Raw genomic sequence first — 9,278 nt, 5'->3', positions numbered from 1 at the left:
TTATTTTTAGGGTGAATGTGTCTTGGTAGCTTCTCATTTGATCAATCGAACACCTTCGAGTGTTCTTCACAATAAAACACCTTATGAGATTCTATTTAATACTTTGCTAGTTTTTGATGAACTGCGAGTATTTGGTTCTTTATGTTATACCCATAATCAATGAGCTAAGAGTGATAAATTTGCAAATCAAAGTCGAAAATGTGTCTTTGTTGGGTATCCTTTTGGTAAGAAAGGGTGGAGACTTTCTTATCTAGAAAATAAAGGTTTTTTTTTTATTTCTAGAGATGTTAAGTTCTTTGAAAATCAATTTCCATTTGCTGAAAATGCTCCTGCTACTATTCGTTCTAAATATAATTTTAGAACCATGAATTTGGGTGATGATGATTTTGATATTTTGGGAGAACCTAAATCATTGTCTGATGAACTTGAGCCTACAAATGAATCCTCCCCACTACATATCACCACCCAAAGCCCAACAGCTACCACTTTAGAGCCTGCTCCTACTATTCCTCCCGCAGCCAATGAATCACAATTTGGCCCAAATGTTGAACAAAGTTCAGTTACACCCACATCTCCAGCCCACCATCCATCTACAGGGGGGGCCGAAAGGGTTGCTCCGGTTGCTACCGATGAACCTAATATGGGATGTGGATTCCGTGAAAAAGTTCCATCCGTTCGACTTTGTGACTATGTTACTAACACTGTTCTCACAAAAAGTCCATCTACTCTTTCTTCAAGTTCACCTGTGACATCTGCTTCCTCAGGTACGCCCTTTCCTATAACACATTATATTAATTGTGCTAAATTTTATGTTAGCCATCGATAATTTCTTGCCGCCGTTACTACAAGTTGTGAACCGAAATCATTTAAAGAGGCTATGAGAGATGTAGGATGGCGTCATGCTATGCAAATAGAAATTCGTGCTTTAGAGGATAATGGTACTTGGATTATGGAAAAATTACCACCTGGTAAACGTGCTCTTGGTAGTCAATGGCTCTATAAGATCAAGTATAAATTTGATGGTAGTACTGAATGGCTTAAAGCTCGTTTGGTTATTTTTGGTAATCATCAAATTGCCGGGATTGATTATAATGAGACTTTTGCACCTGTTGCAAAAATGGTCACAGTTCGTGCTTTCTTAGCCATTGCAGCATCTAAAAATTGGGAGTTGCATCAGATGGACGTGCATAATGCCTTTTTGCACGGGGACCTCAATGAGGAAGTCTATATGAAGCTTCCTCCTGGTTTTGGGTCTTCTTAACCTGATTTGGTTTGTCATCTTCGAAAGTTATTATATGGCTTGAAATAAGCACCGAGGTGTTGGTTTACCAAACTTGTTACTGCTTTAAAAGAGTACGATTTTCTCCAATCCTATGTTGATTATTCTCTCTTTACTTACACTAAGGGTGATATTCAAATCAATGTTTTGTTGTATGTTGATGATTTAATTATTTCTGGGAATAATTCTGCTGCTTTGGGAGCCTTTAAGAACTATTTGAGCACGTGTTTTCATATGAAGGATCTCGGGGTTCTTAAATATTTCCTCGGGATTGAGGTGGCATGAAGTCCTGATGTTATATTTCTTTGTCAACGAAAGTATTCTCTTGAATTATTTCTGAGACTGGTCTTTTAGGTGCCAAGCCAGCATCTTTTCCCATTGAGCAAAACCATCAGCTTGCTCTTGCTTCAGGAGACTCTTTATCTAATGCGGAACCTTATCGTCATTTGGTTGGACGTTTGATTTACTTAACGGATACACATCCTGATTTGGCATACTCTGTCCATGTTTTATCTCAGTTTCCACAGAACCACGATGAACATTGGGAAGCTGCTTTGCGCATTGTTTGCTATTTGAAGGGTTCTCCTAGATAAGGCATTTTGCTTCGAGCTGATAGCTCTATCTCTTTGACAGGATGGTGAGATTTCGATTGGGCAACTTGTCATCTTACTCGTCGCTCTCTGACTGGTTAGCTTGTGTGTCTTAGTCATTCCCCGGTTTCTTGGAAAACTAAGAAATAAACCTATTGTGGCACTGATGAGCATAGTTTTACACATATTTGCTTGCATATTATTGCGTATGTTCTTAGCAATTATTGTGCTTTTATTCCCAGATCACCCGTGTTTTGTGTTCTTTTGCATTTCAGGAACATTTCTGACTTTGCTGTAGGGGCCACGCCCGTTGAATCTTGAAGACCTCCCCTCAAGATAATTATAGTTGTGTGAGCTGTAAGAAGCCACGCTTTATTGGCTCATCCTGGTGCAAACATTCTATATGGCTTTGACTTAGGGACCACGGTTGTTACATCTTGAAGACCTCCCCTCAAGGTAATTGTAGTTGTGTAAGCTGTAGAAGTGATGAGCATAGTTTTACACATATTTGCTTGCATATTATTGCGTATGTTCTTAGCAATTATTGTGCTTTTATTCCCAGATCACCCGTGTTTTGTGTTCTTTTGCATTTCAGGAACATTTATAGGACCATCATCGGTGTTTAAGCAATTATAGATCAATACGTGCGGAAACGGACGAGAATTCATCAATATCGGACAAGAGCCCGCATGCATACATTGAGCACGGCACGGACTCGGCCGTGCTCAACCATTAGCTTTGATTCTTGAATTTTGCACTTTGGGCACGGTTTAGTAGCCACCACGGCCTTCAAAGAAGGCCCGTGGTGGCCAACACGGGGAGCAATACCGTGGTGAAACCCTACTTGGTGAGATCGGCCGGACTTCGTCTTGAGTTAAATATATAAGAAAAATAAATTTTCTTAGAAAAGAGGGAAAAAGAGTGACATAGAGCCCGGTACCGGTTCGGTTTCGCATGATTGAGTGCGAGAGAGAGTTCATGGGAGTAAGAATCCTAGAATCACAAGGTTCCGAGTGTAAAACCGTAGTGGAAGCAATTCAAGAGGCAGTTTAGGAGATTAATCAAAGTGTAGATTCAGATTTGGAGCTGTTCATCCAATTCGAGAGAAAAGGGTGTACATGTTTTATTTTCATTACTCTTTCATTGTAATTGATTTCCTAGATTGTTTTAAACATGAACATGTTTAGCTAGACTGATTTAATCCACTAGGATTTCTTTACTATGTTGGCTTTATATTATATTGTTGGATTGTTTGGGTTAATTTTGTATTCTTCTTGTTTTCAGTATTAATACGATAATGCACTATTCATGAGACATTGTGAATTGTGATGTTTAGATTGCTTTATGAGATTGAGAAATCCGTTTGGCAATTGGAATGTTGAATAGCAAGAACTAGTTAATAATCGCTTAGAGATAAGGATAGTTAACTAGCCGGATTAAGAATTAACAAAGCTTAATAGAGTCGGATTAAAGCTTAATGCTAATTGAAGAATCAATCGTTAGGAAGGGATTCCAACTTTAGGTTAGTAGGTTTAGGAAATCGGTTATCTCGAGAGAGAAACCGAATTGATTAAATTAAATCCACGGGTAGCATAATTAGACTCACTGATCCTTTATCTTTTGTTCGGTTGCCAACTAGTTTAGATTCCCTTTGGGTTTGTCTTCTTATCTTGATTATTTCATTTATCAATTACTCCTGCATCTCCCTCGGAACTTAGCTTATAGTTAATAGTTAGTTTAGAAATTATTCATTATCCATTTTAGGTTAATATAACAAAGAACAAAGGAGTAACTCTGGGCTTTCACTTTCCCGAGGAATACGACCTTGATACTCGCCATTAGTGCTAGACTGCATCGATAGGTACACTGCCTTAGATTGTAGCTAACACGATTAGCAGTCATTAAGTTTTTGGCGCCGTTGCTGGGGAATGTTTGAAAACTAGAGTGAAATTTGCTATTTGTTAATTTAGCCATTTTTTTCTTTCTTATTATTTTATGATTTTTATTTTTATTTGTTTAATTATTTTATTTTATTTGTACATATTTATTTAGTTTAAGTTTATGATTCAGATAGTGAATGATAAGGAGGTTCAATGCTAAATTCAAACTCTTTGTATGACACATTGGAAAATGGGATCAGGAACCAAGAGAGTGTTAAAAATCGGGATGCCCGAGCATCTTTAGATGCTCGAGTGGAATCGTTTTGCAGGGCTACCGATCAACTCTCTTCTCCTATCCTTCCATCTCAAGTCTTTTGTGAATTTTGTTGTAGTTTACATGTGTGTAATGATTGTCCATTGTATAGTGATGTTGCTCATTGTTCTTATAACTGTGAACAGGTGAATTATACGGGAAGTTGGCCAAATGACTCGTATGGAAGCACCTACAATCAAGAGTGGAGCACTCATTCACCCTCTGGATGGAGCTTAGATGGCCAAGAACCACTAGGAATTCAGCAACTACATCAAGAAATTTAATCTTGCACCTTCAACTCAAGATGAAGAGTTAGTGTCAGAGGAGCTGATGATGAGGTTCATAACAAGTATTGAAGAAAGATTCCAACAAATAGAGAGGGTACTTAAAGGTCAACAAGCCTCAATTAAGAACATAGAGCATCAAGTAGGCTTGATCTTTCAGTTACTAGCGGCAGAACAATGGGGGGGAACTCCATTAAATGCTACTGAATCCGATGAGCATTTGAGCGCCATCACTTTGCGTTCAGGTGAGAATTTTTTTAGTTTATTTACTATGTTTGACGATAATGCTTCTGTGCAGGATGATTTCTTGAACATGGAGATGGAACCAGAAAAGGAAGAGGCAAACATAATCCCTCTGAAAGACTACCAACTGGAATGTACAGTTGATGATGTTGAGTTGCAGTTAGAGGAATTGTTGGTAGATTTTCCACAAGTCCCTTCGATGATGGAAGATGAGCATGAGTTATCCAATGAAGAAGTCTTGGAGGAGCTCGAGTTTCTCCTAGCAAGTGAACCAAGCCAAGGACTGAAGAAAACCATCGACACTCCTGAAGAGATTGCCCAACCATCGATCCTTCCAATTGTTGAAACTCCAGCTTTCAAATTGGAAGAGCCCCTAGAGCATCATGACTACGTTCAATTATACGAGGAGCGAGTCTTGCCCATCATATTGGCAGCTTGCTTGATAGTCGGGAAGAGGAAATTGACGATTATCCCTCTAAGCGGATATTTGAAGACATTTGCTTAGAAGAAGGATGGATGGTCGTCGATCACGCCCATTTGCCTTTCACCATGAGTCCAGCTAAGAAGACTCATCACATAAAAAAGAAGCGCTTTAAGGAGGCACCCCAATTTTTATCTTTAATCTTTAATATTTTAACCTTTTGTTTTGAAACATTTTATTAGTTTTAGTTTTCATATTTTCAGTTTTGATTTTATTTCTTTATTTTATTATTTTCAGATTCTACTGAGGAGGCACTGAAGTTCCACAACATCAGCCTCGAAGGATGATCAGGGCAGTCCCCTAGATCTTTTTATTTTTCTGCATTTATTTACTTTATTTTTCATACATGTCATGCACTTGGATTGTATTGCCTTTGTTCTCTTAGTTGAGCATTCCAAGCGGGGTATCCATAACATTTTACACTGAGGACAGTGTGTTCTTCAAGTGTGGGGTGCTTATGGGTAAACCTTAATCTCTCATATGGATTTTTAATATATCTGAAATTGCTATGGCTAGGTGTTGTGTATTTTTAGGGGATGTTAGGACACTGTGTTTTTATGCACTTGAGTATGCTATTTTTGAGCTGATTGATGACTTGATTTATAGAATTGTAGTTACTTTTCTTTGTTGTTCATTGTCCTTAGAAAACAATTTATAGTGTTTTACACATCATCCCTGCCGGGTTAAACCGATGTTATTTAATTATTTTTTCGAATTGTCAAATTTTAACTTAGAACGTTGATAATATCATATGCATGTGTTTCTTAAGTAATGATTCAATTAATGATGTTGCAAACCAAATGCACCTAATACCACACCTGAAAGTGAGATTTTGAGCCAGTTGAGCATTCATTATACTTATGCTCTTTATATTTCTTGTTTGAGTGTGCATTGTACTTAACTTTGCTTCTAGAACTTGCTTTGTAATGCGTGTTGAAGTTACATGAATATTGCAAATACCATGAGATGATTTGGGCGATTTAGGATTCACCATATTGACCAAAAGCCTATCACCTTATGTTTCCATTAGTTAGCCAGTTTTTGAGCCTTAACCTTTTCTTCATAATCTACACCTATACACTTCAATTATACCATTCTTTACATTTATCTTTCCTTTACCCTTATGCTGGAATTTCTTTCTGTGATTTATTCAACTTTATGTGGGATTAAAAGCTAGTTGCTATGTTGGTAAATTCACTAAATCTTTTTGATATTTTAAATGCTTCTTTTAATCCACTTTGTATTTGTTATTCTTTATGTTTATTCAAGTTGTATGCAGCGGTCGCTAAAAAGCTGCCAGTTCATTATGAGAAAAAAAAAGAATATATAATAAATAAATCTCTTTAATTATTTATCTTTTTATTGGATTTAGAGCATTTGCGAGCGTTATTCTATGAAGTAGGGATTTTAGTGAATGATTCTTTTTGTGATCTTAGGCATTTAATCCTTTGAGCATATACTATTATTTATCGCATGCAATTCCAAAGACTTTCACACTTCTGTCCAAATCTCCGTACCTTTACCTTAGCCCCATTACAACCTTGGTAAAGACCCTTTGATTTTGGTATTTACTTATTCACAGTAACGAAGATATGATTTATGAGCAAGCTTAAGGTGAGCGGGTTTTGTGCATTTGCTTTGAGGGATTTGTTATTTACCTAATATACACTTTGAGCGACTTGAGTGATCCCTGTGAGGCATTAGTTCATGATGTTTGTGTTGAGTTGTCATTTAAGTTACTCATGCATTAATATTATTTCCATTCTGTGTAAATGATTTGCAATTTGATTTATGATTGAGTATCCTTTGAGATGTGTTGAATACTATCTGTTGTGGACTAGGGGCATAAACTGTAAGGAATTGCTAACTGTAGTTTTATGGGGTGAGTTGTTAATTGCTTGAGGACAAGCAATAGCTTAAGTGTGGGGTAATTTGATGAGCATAGTTTTACACATATTTGCTTGCATATTATTGCGTATGTTCTTAGCAATTATTGTGCTTTTATTCCTAGATCACCCGTGTTTTGTGTTCTTTTGCATTTCAGGAACATTTATAGGACCATCATCGGTGTTTAAGCAATTATAGACCAATACGTGCGGAAACGGACGAGAATTCATCAATATCGGACAAGAGCCCACAATGCATACATTGAGCACGGCCTGGACTCTGGCCGTGCTCAACCATTGGCTTTGATTCTTGAATTTTGCACTTTGGGCACGGTTTCCATAGCCACCACGGCCTTTAGCACGGCCCGTGGTGGCCAACACGGGGAGCAACACGGCCGTGGTGAAACCCTACTTGGTTAGATCCACAGTTTCAGCACGGCCTGGACTTTAGCACGGCCTTGAACACGGCCGTGCTGAGTTAAATATATAAGAAAAATGAATTTTTCTTAGAAAAGAGGGAAAAAGAGTGACATAGAGCCTTGGCAGCTGGTTCGGTTTCTGCACAGTATTGAGTGCGAGAGAGAGTTGCGGGGAGTAAGAATCCCGGAATCACAAGGTTCCGAGTGCAAAACCGTAGTGGAAGCAATTCAAGAGGCAGTTTGGGAGATTAATCAAAGTGTAGATTCGGATTTGGAGTCACATTCATCCAATTCGAGAGAAAAGGGTGTACATGTTTTATTTTCATTATTCTTTCATTGTAATTGATTTCCTAGATTGTTTTAAACATAAATATGTTTAGCTAGACTGATTTAATCCATTGGGATTTCTTTACTATGTTGGCTTGATATTATATTGTTGGATTGTTTGGGTTAATTTTGTATTCTTCTTGTTTTCAGTATTAATACGATAATGCACTATTCATGAGACGTTGTGAATTGTGATGTTTAGATTGCTTTATGAGATTGAGAAATCCGTTTGGCAATTGGAATGTTGAATAGCAAGATCTGGTTAATAATCGCTTAGAGATAAGGATAGTTAACTAACCGGATTAAGAATTAATAAAGCTTAATAGAGGCGGATTAAAGCTTAATGCTAATTTAAGAATCAATCGTTAGGAAGAGATTCCAACTTTAGGTTAGTAGGTTTAGGAATTCGGTTATCTCGAGAGAGAAACCGAATTCGGTTAAGAATTCATCCACGGGTAGCATAATTAGACTCACCGATCCTTTATCTTTTGTTCGGTTGCCAACTAGTTTAGATTCCCTTTGGGTTTGTCTTCTTGTCTTGATTATTTCATTTATCAATTACTCCTGCATCTCCTTAGCTTGGGGATTCAACATACTAATGTTATTGCTCTTTATTGTGATAGCCAATTGGCTTTACATATTGCACAGAATCATGTCTTCCATGAACAGACAAAGCACATTGAAGCTGACTGTCACTTTGTTCGTGATGCAATCCAGGATGGAACTATTCTTTCTTCATATATTCCTACCATGATTCAGCTTGCCGATATTTTTACCAATCCTTTGGGGACACGAAAATTTCAGTTTTTGCTTTCCAAGTTGGGCATTTATGATCCTCATGGTCCACCTTGAGGGGAGATATTGAGATATTATTGAGATATATTCTTTTGATATGGTTAAGCGTGAGTTTAGGACTTAGATTAGAATTACAGCTTTAGTTTCCTCATTTCTAGTTTCCTATTTTCTATTCTTTCTGTATTATATATATGACAAAAATATATCAATGAAGGGCAAGCCATTTACGATTTCTTCAGTAACTAAGGAGTTGGATTCCTACATACATGAGCATGAAAGATTTTTCATTATGAATTTCTAAAGATTTATCTTCTTTAACCAAGTATTTCTTAGGGATCCACAATTTGCATGAGTGTTTTCCATCTAAAGTTCTGTTTTTTTTTCTTTTTCTATCAAGGGTGGCAATTGGAAGTGGCCTGCTATTGAGGCAGTCGTGTCTTAATACGTTTCTTGGAAAATGATTGGTTTCTCCTTAATTTTGTCCTGGTGATGTTGCTTGCCTTTGTCTTTACGAGCACTTTTAGGAACATTTGGAGGGACTTTTGATGAATGCCCTCTTGATTTTCTTAATATTAAAAGCTTGATATAGCAACATAGCTCTACCACTAAAGTGACCATATGGTGCCTTCGTATGATTGTTGTTTTCTTCCTTCTTTTTGTGGTGGAAGATAACTTTTCTCTTCATATATTTGAGAAGTTTGAGGCATTTGATGGTCATTTCACTCTAATAACTTATGGATGAATGTTCCTAGGCTCTTCCATATCAGTGTGCCTTAAAGGC

This window comes from Ricinus communis, chromosome 9 (genome assembly GCF_019578655.1).
Source record: "Ricinus communis isolate WT05 ecotype wild-type chromosome 9, ASM1957865v1, whole genome shotgun sequence".
In the NCBI taxonomy this organism is placed as follows: domain Eukaryota; kingdom Viridiplantae; phylum Streptophyta; class Magnoliopsida; order Malpighiales; family Euphorbiaceae; genus Ricinus; species Ricinus communis.
The sequence above is the reverse complement of the archived record's forward strand: the minus strand, read 5'-3'. Positions refer to the sequence as shown.